This window comes from Aquarana catesbeiana, linkage group LG03 (assembly GCF_042186555.1).
Source record: "Aquarana catesbeiana isolate 2022-GZ linkage group LG03, ASM4218655v1, whole genome shotgun sequence".
NCBI classification, from domain to species: domain Eukaryota; kingdom Metazoa; phylum Chordata; class Amphibia; order Anura; family Ranidae; genus Aquarana; species Aquarana catesbeiana.
Window position 1 is genome coordinate 481,388,424 of NC_133326.1, and position 23,665 is coordinate 481,412,088.

At 42.3% G+C, this 23,665-nt stretch overlaps 1 long non-coding RNA gene across 2 annotated transcripts in view; it reads right to left on the minus strand.

The window, feature by feature from the left end:
* LOC141134594 (uncharacterized) overlaps positions 1-23,665 on the minus strand; it is a 130,068-nt gene that overhangs the window by 54,612 nt on the left and 51,791 nt on the right. Inside the window, exons 2-3 of one of the 2 annotated variants that reach the window (XR_012243225.1) lie at positions 17,251-17,386; positions 16,246-16,397 (exon numbers count right to left, since the gene is read on the minus strand). This is a non-coding gene — a long non-coding RNA (uncharacterized lncRNA). Of the gene's footprint in view, positions 1-16,245; positions 16,398-17,250; positions 17,387-23,665 lie in introns of those variants that run through there. The other variant, XR_012243226.1, reaches the window with a different exon arrangement.

Sequence of the window (23,665 nt, forward strand, 5' to 3'; positions counted from 1 at the left end):
TATACTGAGATTAAATTACACACAGGTGGACTCTATTTACTAATTAGGTGACTTCCGAAGGCAATTGGCTCCACTAGATTTTGGTTAGGGGTATCAGCGTAAATGGGGTTGAATACAAATGCACGCCACACTTTTCAGGTATTTTATTTATTTGTAAAAAAAAATTGAAAATCATTAATCATTTTGCTTTCACTTCACAATTATATGCCACTTTGTGTTGGTCGATTACATAAAATCCCAATTAACCACTTGCTGCCCGTCATATAGCAAAATGACGGCGGCAAAGTGGTTTCAATACCCTGACTGGATGTCATATGACGTCTTCAGGATATTAAGCTGCTGCCAGCCCCCGGGGGCAAGCATCGCATCGATCGTTGTTACGGTGTGTCAGTCTGACACACCGCAACTCCGATCTAGGTTGAGAGTCTCTGACGGAGACTCTTTACCATGTGATCAGCGGTGTCCAATCACGGCTGATCACGATGTGAACAGGAAGAGCCAGTGATTGGCTTTTCCTCACTAGCGTCTGTCAGACGCGAGTAGAGGAGAGCCGATCGGCTGCTCCTCTGACAGGAGGGGTCTGTGCTGATTGATTATCAGCGCAGCCCCCCCCGAGGATGCCCACACTGGACCACCAGGGATGCCACTAGGGATGCCCACCACCAGGTATGCCACCCTAGACCACCAGGGATGCCAATCAGTGCCCACAATGGATGCCAATCAGTGCCCACAATGGGCAACACTAATTGGCAGGCATTATTGTTTGGCACTGATTGGCATCCATCAGTACCATAGATTACAGTACATCAGTGCCACCTATCAGTGCCCATCCATGCCCATCCATGCCACCTATCAGTGCCCATCTGTGCCGCCTATCAGTGCCCATCCATGTTGCCTATCAGTGCCCATCCGTTCCACCTGTCAGTGCCCATCTGTGCCACCTATCCGTGCCACCTATCAGTGCCCATCTGTGCCGCCTATCAGTGCCCATCCGTGCCGCATTTCAGTGCCACCTATCAGTGCCCATCAGTGCTGCCTATCAGTGCCCCATCAGTGCCGCATATTAGTGCCCATCATCAGTGCCCATCAATGCCGCCTTATCAGTGCCTGTCAGTGCAGCCCTATCAGTGCCCATCAGTAAAGGAGAAAGCTTACTTATTTACAAAGTTTTGTAACTGAAACAAAAAAAAACATTTTTTTTCAAAATTTTCAGTCTTATTTTTAGTTGGTTTAGCAGAAAATAAAAATCCCAGAGGTGATCAAATACCACCAAAAGAAAGCTCTATTTTTGGGAACAAAATGATAAAAAATTTAGTTTGGGTGCAGTGTAGCATGACTGCGAAATTGTCATTCAAAGTTCATTCAAAAGCTGAAAATTGGTCTGAGCAGGAAAGTGTTTAAGTGTCCAGCATTGAAGTGGTTAAATACAATTACATTTTTGGTTGTAACATGACAAAGCGTGGAAAATTTCAAGGGGCATGAATATTTTATTAAGGCACTGTGTGTGGTGGGTGTGTATATTTATATATATATATTTAGCGCTGGTAGATTTACAATCTACCGCAGGTTAGGTAAATTTAGTAAATTGTGCGTTAAGGAAGGTTAAAAGTTCGCCTCTGTTCCAGTTTGGCTGACGTTGTGTGTGCTTCCGTGCTGTACGGTGGGTGTCGCTGTTACCACTAGTCAGTGTTGGAAAGGCAAAGTGTCGAAGTGTATAGATGCTCCTCTGTCATGGAGGCAAGCTCGATGGAGGTGGTCCTCTGAGTTACATTCTGGGAAGAGGGTATTTATGGGACAGACGCCATGTTCTAGGGTTTTTTTTACAGCCACCTGCTGGCCCTCCTGGCCGACAGGTATGCGTTAAGGAGCTACCTTGTGGTCCTCCGATCGGGAGGCCCACGATGCTGCGGCGCAGGGGTGGGCCCAGAGGCTTGTCTGGGGCCTACCACCGCGGCCGAGGAATGCTCCTGAGCTGTCGGTCCTGTGTGACGAAGCTGGGTGGCCGAGGAGATCCCAGGGGAGGACCCGTCTTGGAGAGATCACGCAGTGTGCTGGTCTATAGAGGGGCCTGGTGACTCGGTCGAAGGACGTATCCAAAAGAAGTAACTATACAGCATAGTGTTGCTGGTTTGGCTTAAAGGTTCAGGCACTGTGACTGACTTTCACTGCAGAGAAAATCTGATACATCCTGTGGCAGAGGATTGTACGGATTTACCCCCCCAAACGAGTCTGTGGCAGAGACTTTTGATTCGTGCTGCGTACTGGCTGCTAAACGGGTGAGAGAGGCCTATCCAGACGGGCAAGGAGTGTGTCCCATGAGGGGAGCTCATTCCACCTAATTACCTGAATTCTACCAGGACATTTGTCGCTAAGATTCTATAAGAAGATATTTGAGTTTCTCCTGAAAGTTTCCTTTTCCGCCTCTTTCCTGCTACTTCCTAAAGTTTGTTTGTTCAATAAAGCATTGAAAACGTACTCCAGTGTTGGTCGTGTGTCGTCCAGAAGTAAACTCAACGGAACCCAGAGACCCGGTGCCTGTGAAACCAAGGGAAGCAAGGTGAAGGTAACAAGGTAACAGACCCACTTAAACCAGCAGCTCCACGTGAGTTAGTGCTACATATATATATATATATATATATATATATATATATATATATATATATATATATATCCTTTAAGAAGCTTTAAACCAGAAATAATAAATAAATAAATAATTCAAGTACCTTCTTCTTTTTTTTTACTTCCTTTTTTTTTAGCTCTTGTTTATAAGATGAGCTTTTACTGTATATGCAGACAAGGTTAAGCAACAAAATAATAGGAATTGCATATGAAAGCTTACATAGCCAATTCAGAAGTTTCTATCTTTCAGCTGTACTTTTTGGGCAGATTCAGTAATTTTTTTTTTTTGCAAATCTGAAAAACAAATTATGCAGATGTATCTTTACTGTATTCTTTTATAACAGCTGTGCATTCGTTTTTTGTTTTTTTTTGCCTGAGCAATAAGCTTTTTCTACAAATTACTGTCTTTTGCTGTATTTATTTATTTTGAAAATTAACTGTATTAGTATTAAAGTGGTTCTAAAGCCTTAAGGTTTTACCTTAATGCATTCTATCAAGCACTGTGCACGAGAGCAGCAGCTCTCCTGGCTCTTACCCTCCTCACCTGGCAGATTGATAGCAGCAGGAGCCAATGGTTCTCACTGCTGTCAATCAAATCCTGTGATGAGGGGTGAGAAGCCAGGCTGAGACACGCTGTCTGTGTCTATAGATGTAGGCAGGGTGGCTTAGGAAGGAACCCACTTGAGTGCCCCTGTAGAAAGTGGCTTTCTATGGTGGGTGCTCACCAAAGGGGAGCAGATCAGGGCTACTCTGTGCAAAACCATTGCACAGAGCATCTAAGTATGACATGTTTATTGTTTTAATAAAAAAAGAAGCTTTACTATCACTTTAATATACTGTACACATGCTTTATTTTAGGTGTTTATAATAAACAAGTCTGATTATATAATAATAAACATAATAATAATACATAATAAACAAATCTGATGTCAGCAAGAGCGACTGAGTTTATACGTTTGTTTACAAAAGCATTTGTTGAATATGAAACTGTGTCTAAATAAAGTGGTACAGGGAAAGATTTATAGTCTCTAGAGTTAGCTAATGTCGGAGCCATAACTGTCACTCTTTACAGAGCACTTGACATGTACATTGACAGTTTTACAGTAGATATTGATCAATTATATTTCAATGACAGTGTTTAAATATTGCTTCTAATATTCAGGATATGTAAGAGCTCTATGTGCAAGAAATGGAATTGCCTACTTTTATTCAAAGAGATTTTCAACATATAAGTTAAACAACTTGTAAGCTCTAGTCTGAAGATCCATGCATACAGCCAATATAGCAAACCTAAAGCATTTACAACTTTAGCCTGCTTTTGGTTGATTTCCTAAATTTTTTAAAGTGACACTAAATTATATCCTATTCTCCAAAATAACTCATATACATCTACTACCTAATGGTTCTTAGTTTTTGTAATTGCTTTTACTGTGTTTTCCTGCTTCCTTGTAACAGCCTCTGTGAGCTCCAGAACCACTCCCTTGTTGGTTTACAATGAGCAGTGCACATTAGCTATAGTTAGTGTTGGGCGAATAGTTTGAGCCGAGCAAAAGTGTGGCACGAACATTGGCAGTTCGCCTACTCGGCGAACACCAAAATTGGCAAGGCGTTTGACCGATTGTTGGCCCGCTGAACACCCCACATTGCACTGCACACTGCACAGTGCATTCTAAGCCCTGATTGACTGAAGCAATCTCAGAGCCATGATTGGAGAAAGTCATGATGACTTAGCCCAATCATGGCTCGTTGCTCATAAACCCAACCCACACTATAAAAGGTTCCTTCCCAGAGGAGCCATTTGCAGTGTGATGTTGAAGTGGATATAGATAGAACAGGACTTTGTTCATTGTTACTAGCGAGTTAGTGTGCTATTGTGATTCTATTGTGAGTGTAGAGTGTCAATGTAGTGTGAATATAGTAAAAGTGCAGTATCAGTGTAGTGTGCCCATGCAGTTTTACTGTAGTGTGTGCATGTAGTTTTACGGTAGTTTCAGTGTAGTGCGTCCATGCAGTTTTACTGCATTATATTGAAGTGTGTCAGTGTAGTTTTACTGCAGTATATTGTAGTGTGTCTGTGCAGTTTTACTGCAGTATATTGTAGTGTGTCTATGCAGTTTTACTGCAGTATATTGTTGTGTGTCAGTGGAGTGTGTCTGTGAAGTACAGTGTTACATAACATTTAGTGCTGTATTCAGTGCTATATCGCTGTATACAGTGCCATATACCTCCCCCCTTTTTTTTTGGTTGCTGCGTGTTATTTATTCTTTTTGTTTTATTGTCCTGTGCCTGCCTCCTTTTTTGAAAATGTGATCCACAGTTTTTTCTGACTACGTTGTTCCACATGTCAACGGCACTCCTCAAGTTAAAGTGCATCAAACACCACTTTCCATTGATTAAAGTGCATCCAATTACATATTTCCCCATCTCTATTACATGTTGGTAATAAGCCCCCCCATCATGTCTGGGAGGCCAGCAAGGAGAGACAGACAGAAAGTTTTACTGCAGTATATTGTTGTGTGTCAGTGGAGTGTGTCTGTGAAGTACAGTGTTACATAACGTTTAGTGCTGTATTCAGTGCTATATCATTGCATACAGTGCCATATACCTCACCCCTTTTAATTGGTTGCTGCATGTTATTTATTTTTTTTGTTTTATTGTCATGTGCCTGCCTCCTTTTTTGAAATTGTGAGCCACAGTTTTTTCTGACTACGTTGTTCCACATGTCAGTGGCACTCCTCAAGTTAAAGTGCATCAAACACCACTTTCCATTGATTAAAGTGCATCCAATTACATATCTCCCCATCTCTATTACATGTTGGTAATAAGCCCCCCCCATCATGTCTGGGAGGCCAGCAAGGAGAGACAGACATTGATGCTACTGTGAGGGGGCCAGCAGTGCACGTGTCCACAGGCAAAGGTGGACGTGGTCCGTCCTCAGGCAAGAAACGGTTTTCTTTGTTTAGTGATGTTGCCCATGCTATCTAGCGATAGCATGCAGAAGAGGTGGTGGACTGGCTTACTGAACCACCCTCATCCTCCTCATCCTCTATCACCCAAGCAGAGACTAGTGCACAGTGCACAGTGCACAGTGCACCGATTATTCTGCCTCCTAGTCCACAGTTATTCCTGCCATAACCCCAGCATCATGCATTGAGGAGTCAGCTGAGTTATTTGAACCACTTTCAGCCACTTGCTCCTTTACGATGCACAGGCATTACTTGATTCTGATGTTAGTTCTGAGGTTGAGGAAGGTAGGAACATGAACCTACAGATAGGGGAGAACACTTATAAACAACAAATTGGCAGTCATGTTCCCCCAGCCGCAGTGTATTGCCAAGTTGGCTCCAGTGATGATGAGGAAGAAGGGGAGGGTGATGATGTCACTGACATGACTTGGTTGCTGGATAGAGCAGAGGAGGAAAGTGAGGGTGAGGCACAACCCCAATGAGGTATTCATTATGTAAGAGTGAAGAGCAGCCACCCTATTCCATCGGATTGTGGATCTGTTATCTCCCAGCCCACTTCCCACAGCTAAGCTGTGTGCACCTTTTTTAGCACATGTGCAGCTGATTGCACAGTTATAATTTGCAAACTTTGCCTCAAGCAGATCAAGCATGGTAAAAACACCAGCCATTTGGATACCACATGCTTGGCAAGGCATTTAACTGCCCACAACTCAGCCCGCTGGAAAGAGCACCTGAAAGCCACACAAGGAATGCAATTCTTCTCTTCCTCACTCTCTACCCCCACTATATCTCATGGCCTCTCAGCAGCCTCCACTGACAGGGATGATGATTAGGGATAAGCCGAACAACCCCCCAGTTCGGTTTGCAGCAGAACATGTGAACAGGCAAAAAATTTGTGTGAACAACGTTAAAGTCTATGGGACATGAATGTGAAAAATCAAAAGTGCTCATTTTAAAGGCTTACATGCAAGTTATTGCCATAAAAAGTGTATGAGGACCCGGGTCCTGTCCCAGGGGACATGTACATGCAAAAAAACCTGCAGTTTTTTTGGGAGCAGTGATTTTAATAATGCTTAAAGAGAAACAATAAAAATGAAAAATATTCCTTTAAATATCGTGCCTGGGGGTGTCCTTAGTATGCCTGTAAAGTAGCGCATCATTCCCATGTTTATAACAGTGCCACAGCAACATTACATTTCTAAAGGAAAAGATGTAATTTAAACTGCTCGCTGCTGTATTGTATTCTCCATTTTCCGGCCATATATATAAAAATACCAAAAATGACAAAAAAAAATGGCGTGGATGTCACCCCCAAAATTCATACCAGGCTCTAGGCCCTTCAGGTCTGGTATGGATATTAAGAGGAACCTCGCACCCACATTCTTAAAAAAATGGCGTGGGGGGCCCCCAGGCACTATTTACTCTGAACAGCAGTATATATGTACTATACGGCCTGCCCTATATACTCTGCAGAAAATTGGGTGTTGGTGGTACCAGAACACTGTAAGCCATCACAGTTACTCTTGTTCTTGTTGGGTGCAGGAACGGGCCCTGCTGTGAAATATTATATCAAGAATTGCAATTACATGCCCCTGTTGAACAGGGGCAGAAAAATAGGGCCTTGGGCGGTGGTGGTGGTGGTGCCATAACACTGAAAGCCCTCATAGATACTCTTGTTGGGAGCAGGAATGGGCCCTGCTGTGAAATATTAGATCAAAAAAATTGTAATTACATGCCCCTGGTAAACAGGGGCAGAAAAATTGGGCCTTGGGTGGTGGTGCCCTAAACCAAAAATATTGTTGGAAGCTAGCATCATCAGGATTAAGGAGGAATAGGATAGTCAGCATAGACAGTCTTCAAGGGATCCCACATCCATAGCAAATTCAATCAGTTACATCAGCATCAGGTGCTTGATAGCTGCCGATCCAAGACTGATTTATTTTTATGAATGTGAGCCTATCAACTGAGTCTGTGGACAGGCGCACTCTTTGATACCTTACAAACCCTCCAGCAGCACTGAATGTGTATTCAGAAAGCACGCTGGATGCAGGACAGGCCAGTAGCTCAATTGAATATTGAGCAAATTTTGGTCAGTGGTCCATCTTCAAGACCCAGTAACCCAGTGGATGCTCTGTTGGAAAAGTCTGCTCTTGCCCCTAGATATTCCTGCACCATGTAATGCAAACGCTGGCGATGGTTGCTTTAACCGATTAGACCTTGGCGCTAAGGACTGAAAAATTGTTTAAAGGCATCGGTCAGCCAGCCACCTTCTCCGCTCTTCTTCTGACTGAACGAAGCCTCAGCAAGACGTTGTCAAGCACCAGGAAATTGTAACCTCCCAGGGTCTGGAAATGCATTACACAAACCTTTCTTCAGACCTCCTGAAGATGTTTCATCCTCTGCTTCCTCTGCGAAGGCAGGATGAGTTCTGAAACCTTACCCTTGTAATGTGGATAAATAAGGGTTGCCAGCCAGTAATGATCCCTCTCCTTGATACCATGAATTCTTGGGGCCTTTTTGCAGGCTTTGCATAAACACGGAAGCCATGCAGCATAAGTTTGCAGAGGCATTTGATTCTGAGTCCTCTGGGTCAGTAAGGATCACATGATCCTTAACTACCTCCTCCCAGCCACGTACAACTCCTTGGGTTTCTGGGGACTGAAAACCATCCCTTGAAGACTGCTTCTGAGTGTTATCCTCTACATCCATGCTGACACAATCCTCCTCCTCCTCTTCTTCCTGTGTGTTTGGCGGGCCCACAGGAATGCTCTCTGGACAACGGCGGCCTTGAGAGGTAAGGAAGTGCTCCTCTTCCTCCTGCTGTTCTACCTCAAGTGCCCTGTTCATGATTCCACGTAGTGTGTGCTCCAACAGGAAGACTAGAAGGACAGTGTCACTGATATATGCATTGTCTCTGCTCACCATTCCTGTGGCCTCCTCAAATGGTGACAGGACAGTGCATGCATCCTCGATCAGTAGCCACTGGTGTGACAAAAAGAAGCCAAGCTCCCCTGACCCTGTTCTGGTGCCATACTTGGGCGGCACAGTGGTGTAGTGGGTAGCACTTTCGCCTAGCAGTAAGAAGGGTCGCTGGTTTGAATCCCAACCATGACACTACCTGCCTGGAGTTTGCATGTTCTCCCTGTGCCTGCGTGGGTTTCCTCCAGGTACTCCGGTTTCCTCCCACACTCCAAAGACATGCTGGTAGGTTAATTGGATCCTGTCTAAATTGTCCCTAGTATGTATGAATGTGAGTTAGGGACCTTAGATTGTAAGCTCCTTGAGGGTAGGGACTGATGTGAATGTACAATGTATATGTAAAGCGCTGCGTAAATTGACGGCGCTATATAAGTACCTGAAATAAATAAATAAATACTTGCACAGGTACTCATTGATGGCCCTCTGCTGTGTGTACAGCCGCTGCAGCATTGCCAACATTGAGTTCCACCTGGTGGGCATGTCACAAATGAGGCGGTTGATGGGCAGTTTGCATTCCCTTTGAATGTCAGCCAGCTGAGCACTGACATTGTATGACCGGCAGAAATGACCACAGACTCTTCAGGCCTGCCTCGGGAGATCCTGTAAGCCTGGGTACCTGCTCAAGAACTGCTGCACCACCAAATTCAGGACGTGTGCAAAACATGGAACATGGGTCAAGTGTCCCTGTCGGAGGGCGGAGAGAAGGGTGGTGCCATTGTTGCATACAACCATTCCTGGCTAAAGCTGGTGTGGCGTCAACCACCTTTGAGCCTGCCCCTGCAGAGCTGACAGAATCTCTGACCCAGTGTGGCTCCTGTCCCCTAGGTAGACCAACTCAAGCACCGCATGGCATCTTTTAGCCTGACTGCTTGCGTAGCCCCTTGAACGCTTACGGAGCACAGCTGGTTCAGAGGACAAATCTGCAGAAAAGGTCATAGAGGAAGAAGAAGAGGAGGGGGTGGAGGAGAGAGCTGTGGCAGAATCACAACTAGCATTTTGGAGGCATGGTGGTGGAACAAGCTCCAACAACACTGAACCCTATCCTGCATCCTTCCCAGCTGCCAGCAGAGTTACCCAGTGCTCCGTGAAGGAAAGGTAACGTCCCTGCCCATGCCTGCTGGAACATGAGTCAGCGGTAATATGAACCTTGTCCAACAAGGCCAAAACATTGCCTTCCACATGCTGGTAGAGAGCCGGAATGGCCTTCCGTGAAAATAAATGGCATTTTAGAACCTGCCACTGAGGTACAACACATTCCACAAATTCATGAAAGGGGGCAGAGTATACCAGCTGAAAAGGCAGCAGTTGCAGTGCTAGCAATTTGGCCAAGCTAGCATTTAGACGTTGAGCATGTGGATGGCTGGGACCGAATTTCTTTTTATGGTTTAGCAACTGGGGTAGGGAAATTTGCCTGCTAAAATCAGATGGCGGTGTACAGCTAGCAGATTGGCTGCAAGTACTTGGGACACCTATTGCTATACCTTCATTCCTCTCAGTGCAGGTTTTTAAGGTGCCTGGAGGTATAGTAGGGTTTGAGATCCCAGATGAGGAGAAGTCCATCATTTTCTTTGATGTGCGTCTTTCAAGTGCTGTTGCCAATGGACTGCATGGCAGGTCATCATATATCTGGTCAAGCAAGTGGTGTCCAAGGGGCTGCTGTTCTGGCCACGCTTGATCTGTTTCAGACATAGGTTGCACACAGCAACGGTGCGATCTGCTGTACACGTGTTGAAAAAGGCCCACACCGAGGAACTTTTAAAAGTCAGCGGGGAGTCAGCGGTGCCCCGCACCTGTGGATTTCTGCGGTGTGATGCAATAGGGTGGCTGCCCTTAAGCTGCCCCTAGAGGACATTCTGCCTCGTTGGAGTTGTGCCTCCTCCTCCTCCTCTCTTCTCTCAGGGACCCAAGCACAGTCAGTGACCTCATCATTCCCTTCCTCCTCATGACTGGAGCAAACTTGGCAGTATGCTGCAGCTGGGGGAACATGATTGCCAGTTTCTAGTCCTTCTTGGTCACCCCCTTGTTCTAGGTTCACGTTACTCCCTTCCTCAACCTGGGAACTAACATCGGAGCCTTCAAATCGCTGCGCATCCTCCAGCATCATGGACAGTACACTGTGGTCGAATAATTCTGGGGACTCCTCCATGCATGATGGTGGGGCTACGGAAGGAGTGACTGTGGAATAGACCGCTTTGGCAGCTGCGTTGGAAGGCAAACTACTCTGAGCCTGGGTGACAGAGGATGAGGAGGATATGAACCGCTTTGTTATCCACTCCAACAACTCTTCTGGATGTTCTGGCTCAATAACATGGCCAGCAGCAGCAAAAAAGGACAAGCGTGCCCCATTGCCACCTGCAGAGGATGCATCATGTCCACAACCACCACTGTTGACTGTAGACACAGAGGCTTCTTGCCCTCTTTTAGTGGCCTGTGAGCATCTGCCTCTCCTTGGAGGCCTTCCGGACATGATGTATTTTTTGTTTTGCAACACCACACTACACTGTATTAGATACTGTGTACACTGCCAGAAGTGTATTAAAAACTGTACCCACTGTATTAGATACTGTGTACACCGCCTGCACTGTATTAGCAACTGTACAAGGGCTGCACTGTATTGTATGCTGTGTACACCACCAGAAGTGTAGTAGAAACTGTACACACTGTTTTAGATACTGTGTACACCGACTGCACTGTATTAGCAACTGTACAACGGCTGCACTGTATTGTATGCTGTGTACACCACCAGAAGTGTAGTAGAAACTGTACACACTGTTTTAGATACTGTGTACACTGCCTGCACTGTATTAGAAACTGTACTACGGATGCACTGTATTGTGTACTGTTTACACCCCCAGAAGTGTAATAGAAACTGTACACACTGTATTAGATACTGTGTACACCACCAGAAAAGCAGTAGAAACTGTACTACGGCTGCACTGTATTGTGCACTGTGTACACCAGAGAGGAGAGAGACTGTGTATCTATATATATATTAATTCACTGCCTGCACTGACTGAATATCGAGTGAACATTGAATATATAGTCTATGCTAAATGCAGAAATGCAGAATATATATATATATATATATATATATATATATATATATATATATATATATATACATATATAGACTGAATATATATATATAGCGCCGACAGTTTACGCAGCGCTTTACAACATTAGGGCAGACAGTACAAGTACAATACAATTCAATACAGGAGGAATCAGAGGGCCCTGATCGTTAGAGCTTACATTCTAGGAGGGAGGGTCAAGTTATACAAAAGGGTAATAGCTGTGGGGGATGAGCTAATGGAGAAAATAGTGCAGTTGTTAGATGGAGGCAGGATAGGCTTCTCTGAAGAGGAAAGTTTTCAGGGATCGCCTAAAAGTGGATAAATTTGGAGACAGTCTGACAGATTGGGGTAGGGAATTCCAGAGGATGGGCGAGGCTCAGGAGAAGTCCTGGAGGCGGATATGGGAGGAGGTGATGAGGGAGCTAGAGAGCAGGAGATCTTGGGAGGAACGGAGATGGCGATTAGGTTGGTATTTTGAGACTAGGTTAGTGATGTAGCTGGGGGCACAGTTGTGGATGGCTTTGTAACTTATTGTTAGTATTTTGAATTTAATTCATTGGGCGAGTGGTAGCCAATGGAGGGATTGGCAGAGGGGGGTAGCAGACACTGAGCGGTTTGTAAGGTGGATGAGTCTGGCAGCCGCATTCATGATGGACTGAAGGGGGCAGTCTATTTAAAGGTAAGCCAATGAGGAGTGAGTTGCAGTAGTCAAGGCGAGAGATAACCAGGGAGTGAATCAGGAGCTTTGTGGTTTCACTGGTTAGAAAGGGACGTAGTTTAGAGATGTACTGCCACTAACTGAATAACCTGCCTGCTTAATCTAAATCAAGCTATCTCTCTGTCCACGCCAACAACACTACACGTGGCCGCCGTGTAAGCAGCCTTATATAGTGTGGGGCATGGACTTAGTCCCCTTGAGCCATGATTGGCCAAAGGCACCCTGCCTTTGGCCAATTATGGCTCTCTTAGCAGGGGGCGCTGTGATTGGTCAAGGCATGCAGGTCAGGTGCATTATGGGACGTTCCTCGGTGCTCAAATTTTCCATGAATGCCCCATAATGTTCGCTCTTCGGCGAACGTGTGAACACCCGATGTTCGAGTCAAACTTATGTTTGACCCGAACATCAAGCTCATCCCTAATATTGGGATATAGTGAAGGGTGTCACAGGTCCTTGCGGCACGTCTGCCAGCAGCACACCACCAGCTGTAGAGTATAGCAGGCACATTTCTCTGCCCCAGCTGCTAGAGCAAAAAAATATATATAGTCCTTGCCACCCACATGCCCAGTGTCTAAATTCCAGCTTGTCCAAGCTTCTGGCTTTACAACTCCTGCCTTTTTGTCTGGGGAACTCTGCCCCCTTCCATGAACTTGCAGAATTTGCTATATCACAATGGCAGGTTCCCAGTCGCTATTTTTTTGCACGTAAGGCCATTTCAGCTCTGTACCATCACATGGAAGGCAATGTTGTGGCATCGTTGGGCAAGGCAGTCAGCAGCAAGGTCCAGCAAGGATGCTATGATTTGTTCACAGCACACTGGGTAACTCTGCTTGCAACTCAGAAGCATGCAGGGCAAGGCTCAGTGCTGGAGCTTGTTTTGCCACCACAGCTCCATACAGCTGGTTGTGATGATGTGAGATTTGTCAGCTCCACCCCTCCTCCTCCTCCATGCCTGTCTCTGCTAAATTGTTCTATGAACCACCAGTACCCTCTAAGCGTTTAAGGGGCTATTCAATGAGTCAGCCTAAAAGATGCCATGCAGTGCTTCAGCTGGTCTGTCTAAGGGACAGGGGCCATGCTGGAGCAGAGATTCTTATAGCTCTGCAGGGGCAGGCCCAGAGGTGGTTCACGCCATGGCAGCTTGAGCCAGGAATGGTGGTATGCGATAATAGCACTAACCTCCTGTCCGCCCTCTGATAGGAGAAGTTGACACATGTGCCATGCCTGGCACATGTCCTCAATTTGGCTGTGCAGAATTTTGTGAACAAGTACCCAGGGTTGCAAGATCTTGTAAAGCAGGCCAGAAGAGTCTGTATCCATTTCAGGTAGTCATGCACAGCCAGTGTTCGGTTGGCTGAAATTCAGCGGGAATTTCATCTGCCTTTTAACCGCCTGATTTGTGACATGCCCACCAGGTGGAACTCAACTTTGGCAATGCTGCAGCGGCTGCACATGCAGCAGAGGGCCATCAATAAGTACCTGTGTGAGTATAGCACATTGACAGGCTCAGGGTGGCTCTTTTTCTCCATGCCAATGGCTGCTGATAAAGGATGCATGCATTGTACTGTCACCATTGGAGAAGGCAACAAGGATGGTGAGCCATGACAATGCATGCAACAGTGACACAACCCCTGTTGTGTTCCTGCTGGACCAGACTTTGTGTGGTATTATGGACAGGGCACTTTGGGCAGAGCAACAGGAGGAAGACGACTTCCTTTCCTCTCAAGGCCTGCTTTATGCAGACACCATTCTTGCCACACTAGAGAACACATAAGAGGAGAGGGGGAGGAGGATAGGATCATTCTGGCAGTTTTGGAGGCATTGAAGCAAAGAAAGACATACGCCAAACCTTAAAAGATTGTTTTCCATCCCCAGACCCTTGGGAGTAGTACGTGGCTGGGAGGAGGCAGTTCCAGATACTGTAATCCTCGGTGACCCCGACATGAAGACATGGAGAGCTTTCCAGTTGACGATCCACAGGGTTACTGGGTCATGAGAAGAGACCACTGGCCAGAACTTACCCAGTATGCAATTGAGCTGCTTGGCTGCCCTGCATCCAGCATGTTTTCCCTAATGGCTATTTACTACTGCTGAAGGTTTTGTGACAGGTAAGAGAGCACATCTTTCCACAGACTCCGTTGACCGACTGATATTTATCAAATTGAATCATTCCTGGATTAGCAGCAGCTATCAAGCCCATGATGCCGATGTTGCTAATTAAGTGTATTTGGGATGTGGAATCTCTGCTAGACTGTCTAGGCTGCCTAGCTTTGTGGGTGCTGATTTTATCTGGAAGAAATTTTTTGGTATAGGCTTCATGGGCACAATTAAAACCCAAGGGCCATTTTTTTTTCTGCACCTGGTGCATATAATTAATTTTTTTTCAGCAAGGCCAATTCTTGCTTTCATCAAGAGTACCTTTATAGGGTTATGGTGTGAAGTCACCACCAACACCCAAAGCCCATTTTTTCTGCACTTGTTACTTATATCCAAAGTCTGTGAAACAGACAGCAGAATTTATCTAAAAAATCTCTAATCTTGTTCCAAGTGCACTAAATTGTGGCCTCATCATACAGACTGGCCCCCAAGCTGTTGTTTACAAAATAAAGAAAGCCTGCGGGGAATTTGTTTTTCTTTATAAATGTAATTTTTGCTGCAGCAGGTTCTATACACGGTACAGATACTGCACTTTACAGGCAGGCTAAGGGGACCCCCCCCCCCCCCCGGCAGTATATTTAAACGTCTTTTTCATTTTTATTGTTTTACTTTACACATCATTAAATCACTGCTCATTTAAAAATTACCTTTTTTAAAAACTTTTTTCACATTGATACATGTCCCCCAGTACCAAGACCCCCCATACCTTTATATACTCAATAACTTGCATTTAAGCCTTCAAAATGGTCATTTTTGATTTTTCCAGTTCGGGTCCCATAGACTTTAATGGGGTTTGTTGTTCATCTCCAAACTTTTGCGATTTTCAAAAGTTGTGGAGCAAACTGGGGGGGTGTTCAGCCCATCTCTAGTCATAGTCATGTGTACTGCTCAGCACACTACAAATGCCATAATCTATAGTTCATTTTGGGAGTAAGCAAGAGAAGGTGGCTACATTTTCTACACAGAGTGGGACCATGGAGACTGAATTTAATCAACCTCTAGCAGGAAGCTGTATCACAGCAGAAAAAAAATGAATTAATTTGGACCTTTTGGGGGGTAAGAAATACATACTTGAGAAGAATTTTCTTGGTAAACCATGATAAACCAATTTAGCATTACTTCAAAACTTTAAATCACTCTTCAGCTCAAGGTAGAGGATATTACAGAATAATTGTACTTTTAGTTAGGTTACCCTTATTAGAGCCAGATGCCTTTCACCAGCAACCACTTCCAGATCTTATATTTACCTGTCTCTGATGTGCGGTACCCAGCAAGCTGAACAGGGAAAACCCCTCATCTGAGCTCTGTTCTTCTGCCTGTCACGTACACACAATATGATCTCCATTCATCCTTCTGGAAAACCTTTTACCACCAGGACAAACAGTAGGCAATCTTTCTGAAGTTAATTGTAAGTTTTCCTCATCCTTTCTTAGACATGCATTTTTATATCATGTGAATGTATACAAGGATTATGAAAAATCATTTATTGGACATATAATGCATGTAAGACTAGCTGCCATTTTAAGTTTATAGGCAGTTCCAGACACAACTGTTGTGTAGAACTGTTAAGCAGGAAGCAGAATCCATGTATATTGTGGGCAGATAAAGCTGCCACTACATACATACATACTGTATATAACATAAAACTATAGATACAATTAATGTTTTTAAAACATTAACACAAAATGATGACATTAGTTACGACAGTAGTTAGTAAAGCTGATCACCTTTGCATGATTATGAAAAAAAAATAGATTATTGAAAAGTATAGGCACTAGGTCTGGCACCATATCCTCTACTGGCTGATGAAAGGGAAGATTTCCCAGAAAAGTTTCCCTGTATGCCCAGATTGCTGTGACGTCATTCCAGTTGGTGGGACTTCACCTGAAAGAGACCGGTGTTGTCTTAACTCAAGTTTCGAGAGTTTCTGCATATGAAGATTTCAACACTGCCCCCCTGGCTAGGGCTGGTTGTGACTGAGAGGATCCACAACTGCATTAAACTATGAAAAAATGGGGGATTGGCGCTGTTCACTATTAAAATAATGGTAACATCTCTCACCACAAGAGAATATCTGAGCTACAAATCTGAGTGAAACAAATTCGTGAAAAAACGCTGAAAAAATAATAATTGTTGAATACGTATAATCGCATAAATATTAATTATAAAATGTGCAAATCCATCCAAAAAATGGTATATATATTTCCACGAATATGACTGAGGCTACCAATAAACATACAAACTGCTTATAGTGAAAATATAAATAGAAATAGAAGATATATACATATAAAAATAAAAATAAAATATACAAAAAATAAAAAATAAAAAATATATGTATATTTTAAGAGTACCCTGGAAAACAGTGAATAATAAACAATCCAAATGGTGTTATACAAATTGTGTGTTTAGAATCTAAATTGTGATCATACAAAAAGTGAAACAATGGTAAAAAATTAAAAAATTATGTGTGTAGAATCTAAAGTTGTGATCATACACCAAGTGAAGCAATGGTAAAAAATTGAAAAGTATAATAAAACATATAAAGATCAGTGATGATAGTCCGTGCATGCAAAAATTTCAAAAGTATCAAAAGTGTGATGCATGTATCAAAAAATTGTCCTGTGTATAAAAAAATCTTTGTGCAGAAATCTGGTGTATCTCCAAGTGATTTCGGATGAGTCTGTTGAGATTGATGTGAACCGTCCTATATGGAACCCCCACTAGTGTCCCCACTCACCGGAACGCCCAACCCCTGCAGGGTTAATGGGCATATAAATGTGAATCCGATGGCCCAAGCGATCGATGTCCCCTTCACCGACTCCTTCCCACTTGTATCACCAATATGCTCTTAATGGCATCCACCGTGAAAAATTCTATATACAGGAAGAAGAGAAGAGCCTCATAGCATAATTCCAAAGATTACTTTATTTAGCTTTTCCAGCTAACATTTCAAATGTTTAATCAATAAAAACTGGCAACTCTCTGCCGGCTGGCTCCACGCCAGAAGCCGCAGACAGTGAAGCGATAGTGGCGTGCATTCCATGGCCCATCTACCAAAAACCGGAAGTAAACAGCATAGACAGAAGATAGAGCGACGTATGCATACCAAGTGGCCACGCCTTACGCGTTTCGTCATCAAGACGTCATCTGAGGCACCCAACTGCATTGTATATAAAGAATCCAGCTTTCAAGGATACTTTATATGTGTGCTGGTACCTTATGCTGTGGATTATGGAACCTGAGCAGGATGACCCTAGCCCCACAGGAAAAGCGTATGACTAGTAGTAGTCAAGGAACTAAATAATATAATAAAACTGTGCCATGGGTTACAGCCATTTGGGTTAGATGGTGTTTGAGTTGTGCTACCAGAACAGTGAACAGTTTGATATGTGTCAAAACCAAAGCAAAGAAAAAAAAGTTAATCCAGGAAGCAATAGAAATGTCACACCTGAAAGTTAAAAAAAAAAAAACACTTCAATATGCAACGTTAAGCATGGAATAAGCTTGAAAGTGTTAAAAATGTCATATTCTATAAAAGGTTAAATTGTTACCACGGTTAAAAGGTTAAAACAAGCTTGAAAAGGGAACTTAACCAATCGGGTCATGTACCAATAACCACTGACAAGTGGGTGTACTCAGAAATGCTTCTGTAAGTGAACTGAAGACATAAAGAAAATGATAATACAGCTGTATGGGAACGGGTTTACTGTGTGGAAACACACAAGAGGGGAAGTCAAAGAGTAGCAAGACCCAAAAAGTGCTCCAGTGTGAACCTGAGCAGAGGGAGACAAAAAGAGCAGCATAAGCAAAATAAGGCATTGAAGATGTAGTTACAGCTGACTGCTCAATGATCAACCACACTGGAGACTACAGACCATGAGACAGAGGACCACCTACCCTGTTGCCTGTGCATACAGTAGAAGAGTTGCTGTCAATTATAATTCCAATGTTAATAAGAAAAAGCTATCCCTTGTATTATGGCTTTTTTTCTCAAATGCCTGATGTAAGTTTACAGAGAAAACAATATTAGAAAATTGGACAGGTGGAATAGGAATGCGTATAAATTATATCTGGTCTTGTAAGAAAGGGTTAGTAGTATTGCAGTCTTTATACAGTATACTATAGATGGACAAGTTCCTTATCTGATATAAGACGTGCTTCACTATGACAACTATATTTGACACCTTTTCTCTTTATGTAGAAAGGCATCTACACATATTCTCCATAGCTACAAGAACACTGCCTTTTTTACTTTAGTACTAGCTATTAACAGAAAAATATCCACATTAGTGGCTTAGAATTACACTGACCTTTGTGTACAGAGTTTTAAAGCACACAAAATCATAAGAATGTGGTACAAGTCTTTCAAATCAGCATTGTATCTTTAAAAAAAAAAAAAAACACTCCCGGAATACATATACCATAATGAATACTCTAAGCTGCTTTCACACAGCACTGCAGTTGATTACTTTTATAATAATATAGATGCAATCTACATTGAAAGTTTTTATATATAGTATCATGTGAATAGCAGTTGTACTTAGATTTTCTGTAAGTATTGTATGACAAAATCGTTCATATCCATTAAAGCAAAATTGTTATGCAAACAGTACAAGAAAAATATTTCTATGTTTTATATAGCAATGTAACTTACCATATAACAATGTTGACTACAATTTTAAAAAATCTTTATTTTATTTAGCAATGCATCTTTCTATGTAGCACTGTAAATTTCCAAAAATGCATTTTGACATTTGTTTTATCTTTTCCTAAAGCTGACCTACAGATACTGTATGCTAATCTACTTGTTTTGATAGATACATAAAGATTAATAGAAGAGCTTCAATATTTACCTTTCCTGAACAAAGTGCTGCTCCAGGCTACCTCCAGGTTGATTAATGTTTCCCGTCAGCGCAGATCATGTGACCTAATGCTGGAGCGTATGGTCATATAACCAGCAACAGCGGAGTTTGGTGTAGCATTCACGCTTGGAAATGTAAGAATTGGTAGTTTGTAAATAAATGTTAGTTGTCTAGTTGGCTCTTAATACAGCAATTCACTCAATAATTGCATTCACTAAAAAAAAAAAAAAATGGGTTTGGTTTTATTTAACTTCACATATCTAACTGTTGATGAAATAAAATACCAGGAAATGTTAGCCAGAAAAGAGCTACTTGAAATACAATTATTTTCAGTTTTTATTCCTACAATAAAGACATCTGAAAAATTGAAAGAATAACTCTTACAGGCTGTCTAATCATGAATGGAAAGATAAACACCTACTCAATTGTATCTATAAATGGAGCCACGGTTGTCACCCAAGCTGGACCATAAAGATGTCTTCTCTTCATTTCCATTACATGAGGACTGAGAAAGAAGGGGGGGTTAGTGGTTAAAGAAAGATAGCAATGTTTTTGCTTTCATTTTAGCACACAGGAAGGGGCACTGCATTTTTGGCAGAATCGGGTCTTTTCTTTACTTGCTGAAACTGTTCTTAGCCTGATAAATGAAAACTAATAAAGCCACCACATCTTAGAACTGGTAAGCTGTTATACATTAAAGTCTTATTTTAGGATTTCAGTATCTTTTCAATCTTTTCATGAAAAAGCAACAGAAAAAAAAACGTTCAAATAAGTCCTATAGAGTCAGCCACTTCCAAAATATAATGACTGGTCCATGGTCTCTTGTCCAGTGTGGTCAGTTTTTAATAGGAAAACAGAGGAACTTATAGGTTATAGGAACACCAGGGATTTCACACAAAGGAAACAATACAAAGAGAACAGGATGCTTTATCATAGAAGTACATGGTACAGCACGCACATATCAGGAATATGAAATGCTGGTTTACATATTCTTTAAGAAGACAATACTGCACTTATCTGTTATACAGCAGTACAGCCATATACAGTAAATGTAGAAATATAGATTTGTTTTTACCTAGGTTGAAAGGACAAAACATCCATAGCCAGTGTACACAAAGTAGGTGAGTATTTCACAATTCATTAGCATGAGTCTCTACAGTAACCAAAACATCATGTCATGTGCTTGATAACTGAGTATAAATTGCTTTGATCTTTTCATATTAGCACGTGAAATATAAATTAAACAATTGCCTGGATAACTGTTATTTAATTTGCAAGGAAAAAAGACTCAATAATTAGCTGACCATTATTTTGCCCATTACTGTTTAGAAGATAATTGAATGTCTTTCTAGTTGTTCATTAGTTAAGATTATTATTAGATCTTTTATGGCTCAAATTAGATTTGGAAGGGTGACAATGTGCTTGTGTTTTCCAAACAGTATTTACTAATTCAGCAATGACAAAGGTACAAAATGTTATGCAATTGTTTTTCTGAGCTAAAAAAAAACCTAGTGATTTATATGCATCTACATGTATGTATGTATATATATATATATATATATATATATATACACACTCACAGTTGTGCTCAAAAAGTTTTGCATACCCTGGCAGAAATTGTGAAATTTTGGCAATAATATTGAAAATATGACTGATCATGCCAAAAAACTGTCTTTTATTTAATAGCAATCACGTAGATCACATAGATTTTTGGATCCTTTTGAAATCATAATGATAACAGAAATCATCCAAATGGCCCTGATAAAAAGTTTACATACCCTGGAATGTTTGGCCTTGGTACAGACACAGAAGGTGGCACACACAGATTAAAATTACAATTAAGGGTTAATTTCCCACATGTGTGGCTTTTTAAATCACAATTAGTGTCTGTGTATAAATAGTCAATGAGTTTATGAGCTCTCACATGGATGTACTAAGCAGGACAGACACTGAGCCAGGAGGAGGTAGAAAAGAGTCAAAAGACCTGCATAACAAGGTAATGAAACTTTACAAAGATGGAAAAGGATATTAATACGACATTGAAAATTTGGGAATCTCTTGATACCAAGCCAAGGTCAGGCAGCTCAAGAAAGATTTCAGTCAGAACTTTCACAGGAACTGTTTGGGATACAAAGAAAAACCCACAGGTAACCTCAAGAGAAATACAGGCTGCTCTGGGAAAAGATGGTGTGGTTGTTTTTAAGGAGCACGATATGATAATACTTAAACAAAAAAGAGCTGCATGGTAAAGTTGCCAGAAATAAGCCTTTACTGTACAAGTTCCACAAAAAAGCCTGGTTACAATATGCACAACAACACCTTGACATGTCAATGTCTTGGCTTTTTTGTGGCTTTTTTGTGGCATTGGAGCAGTAAAGGCTTTCTTCTGGCAGCTCAACCTTGCAGCTCATTTTTGTTCAAGTATCGTTGAATTGTGCTCCTTAAAAACAACCACACAGTCTTTTGGAGAGCAGGCCATATTTCTCCTGTGGTTACTTGTGGGTTTTTCTTTGTATTCTGAGCAATTCTTCTGCCAGTTTTGGCTGCATTCTTTCTTGGTCTACCTGACCTTGGCTTGGTATCAAAAGAGCCCCTAATTTTCCACTTCTTTTTTTTTTTTGAAAATAATTTTTATTGCGCACATATCAGAATAAACATACAAAATAATAGTTGGGATTACAATGTCCAACAAAAAATACATAGAAATTGCATATCCCTCACAGTATTATCACAGATAAATATATCTGTCTTTTTGACATATGTCACATAGATTTCCATTTCCACACTACTTTTGCAATGTATATGTGCATTTTGCATTTTTTTTAAAGAAAAACAAAAAAACCCAAAAGAAGGGGAAAAAAAACCCTGCTTCAAAAAAAAAGGAGGAGGTAACCTCCCATAACAGTAAAACAAAACCCATTTCCCCCCTGAGATGTCTGCACTCGGTGTCCCAAGCACTAATCAAAAAAAAATCCTATGCTCTAAGATTTCGTATGAGATGGAAAGAAGCCAATTCCCCCTATCTCTCCTTCCTTATCAAATTGAGAACAAAAAAACACAACAGCCCTCACTGTCCCTCATTCGATGGCTCTTCCTCGTCCAGCGTGTTTTTCGAATCCACCCATCTAAACCAAACCTTCCTAAATTTCTTGGGAGCTCCCCTGGCTTCATATGTCATCTTGTACATCAGCACATCTGCATTAACTATTTTTATCCACATTCCTAATGTCAGCTGTTCTTCATGAATCCAGCGTCTGGCAATAAGTTTCCGCATCCCAAAGTATAAAATCCTAAGGAACAGTTTAGTACATGTATTCATCTCCTCCTGGTCAAAAACCCCCAGGAGACAGCGTAAGGGTGAGCAAACGTTAGGTAAGGCGAATTTATCAGAGATTAATTCAGTTACCTGTGACCACAGTGGCCTCACCTTATTGCACTCCCACACCATATGTATGAAAGTGCCATCTTTCTCCCTACATTTATGACAGAGAGCTGTTTCCTTTCTTTGCATGTTGTATAGTCTCACAGGAGTATAATACTGTTGGTGAAGGTACCTAAACTGAATCATTTTGTCCGTTGATGAAATAACAGTCACCACATATGTATCCAGTACCTCCTGCCACTGCTCCTCCGACAACTCCGGGACAGCCTCTACCCATCTCTGTTTAGCTCTAGTCGTTATTGTCTTTATTCTTGGTCCCACTGCCCCCTAATATCTAGAGATTCGCCCAGATGGTTCGGGATCTATCAAAGCTTTCTCCAAATCTGTATTCTGGACCAAAATTGTATCCCCTCCAAACTGCACTCTCGCTGCATGTTTCAACTGCATATACCGATACAACCATATCTTGGGTACATTAAACTGGGCCCTCAATTGATCAAAGGTGGCCAGTCGATCATTCTGACAAATCTGGTGCAGGTACTTAATACCATATTGCGCCCAGGTCTTTTGCCCATCCGGTAATTTCAAAAATTCCCCCAGTGACCCATTGAACCATAGCGGACTATTCGGGGACAGTGCCAGTGACGTATCCTTTCGCCATTGGGAGCACAGGTGGAATAATTTCCCAGGAAGTGCCAGAACTGATCCCATCTTCTTCCCCGGAATCCTCTTTCTATACAGTATATTCTGGAGGGTTTCCTGAGAGGTAGCCAATGCCGCCTCAAACAAGGTAGTGGCATTGGGTTCCTGTGGGAAAAGTCACCAGTGCAAAAACACTAATTTGGAAGCCATAAAATATGAGCGTAAGTCTGGGAGTGCCAACCCTCCCATTGTAACCGGCAGTTTTA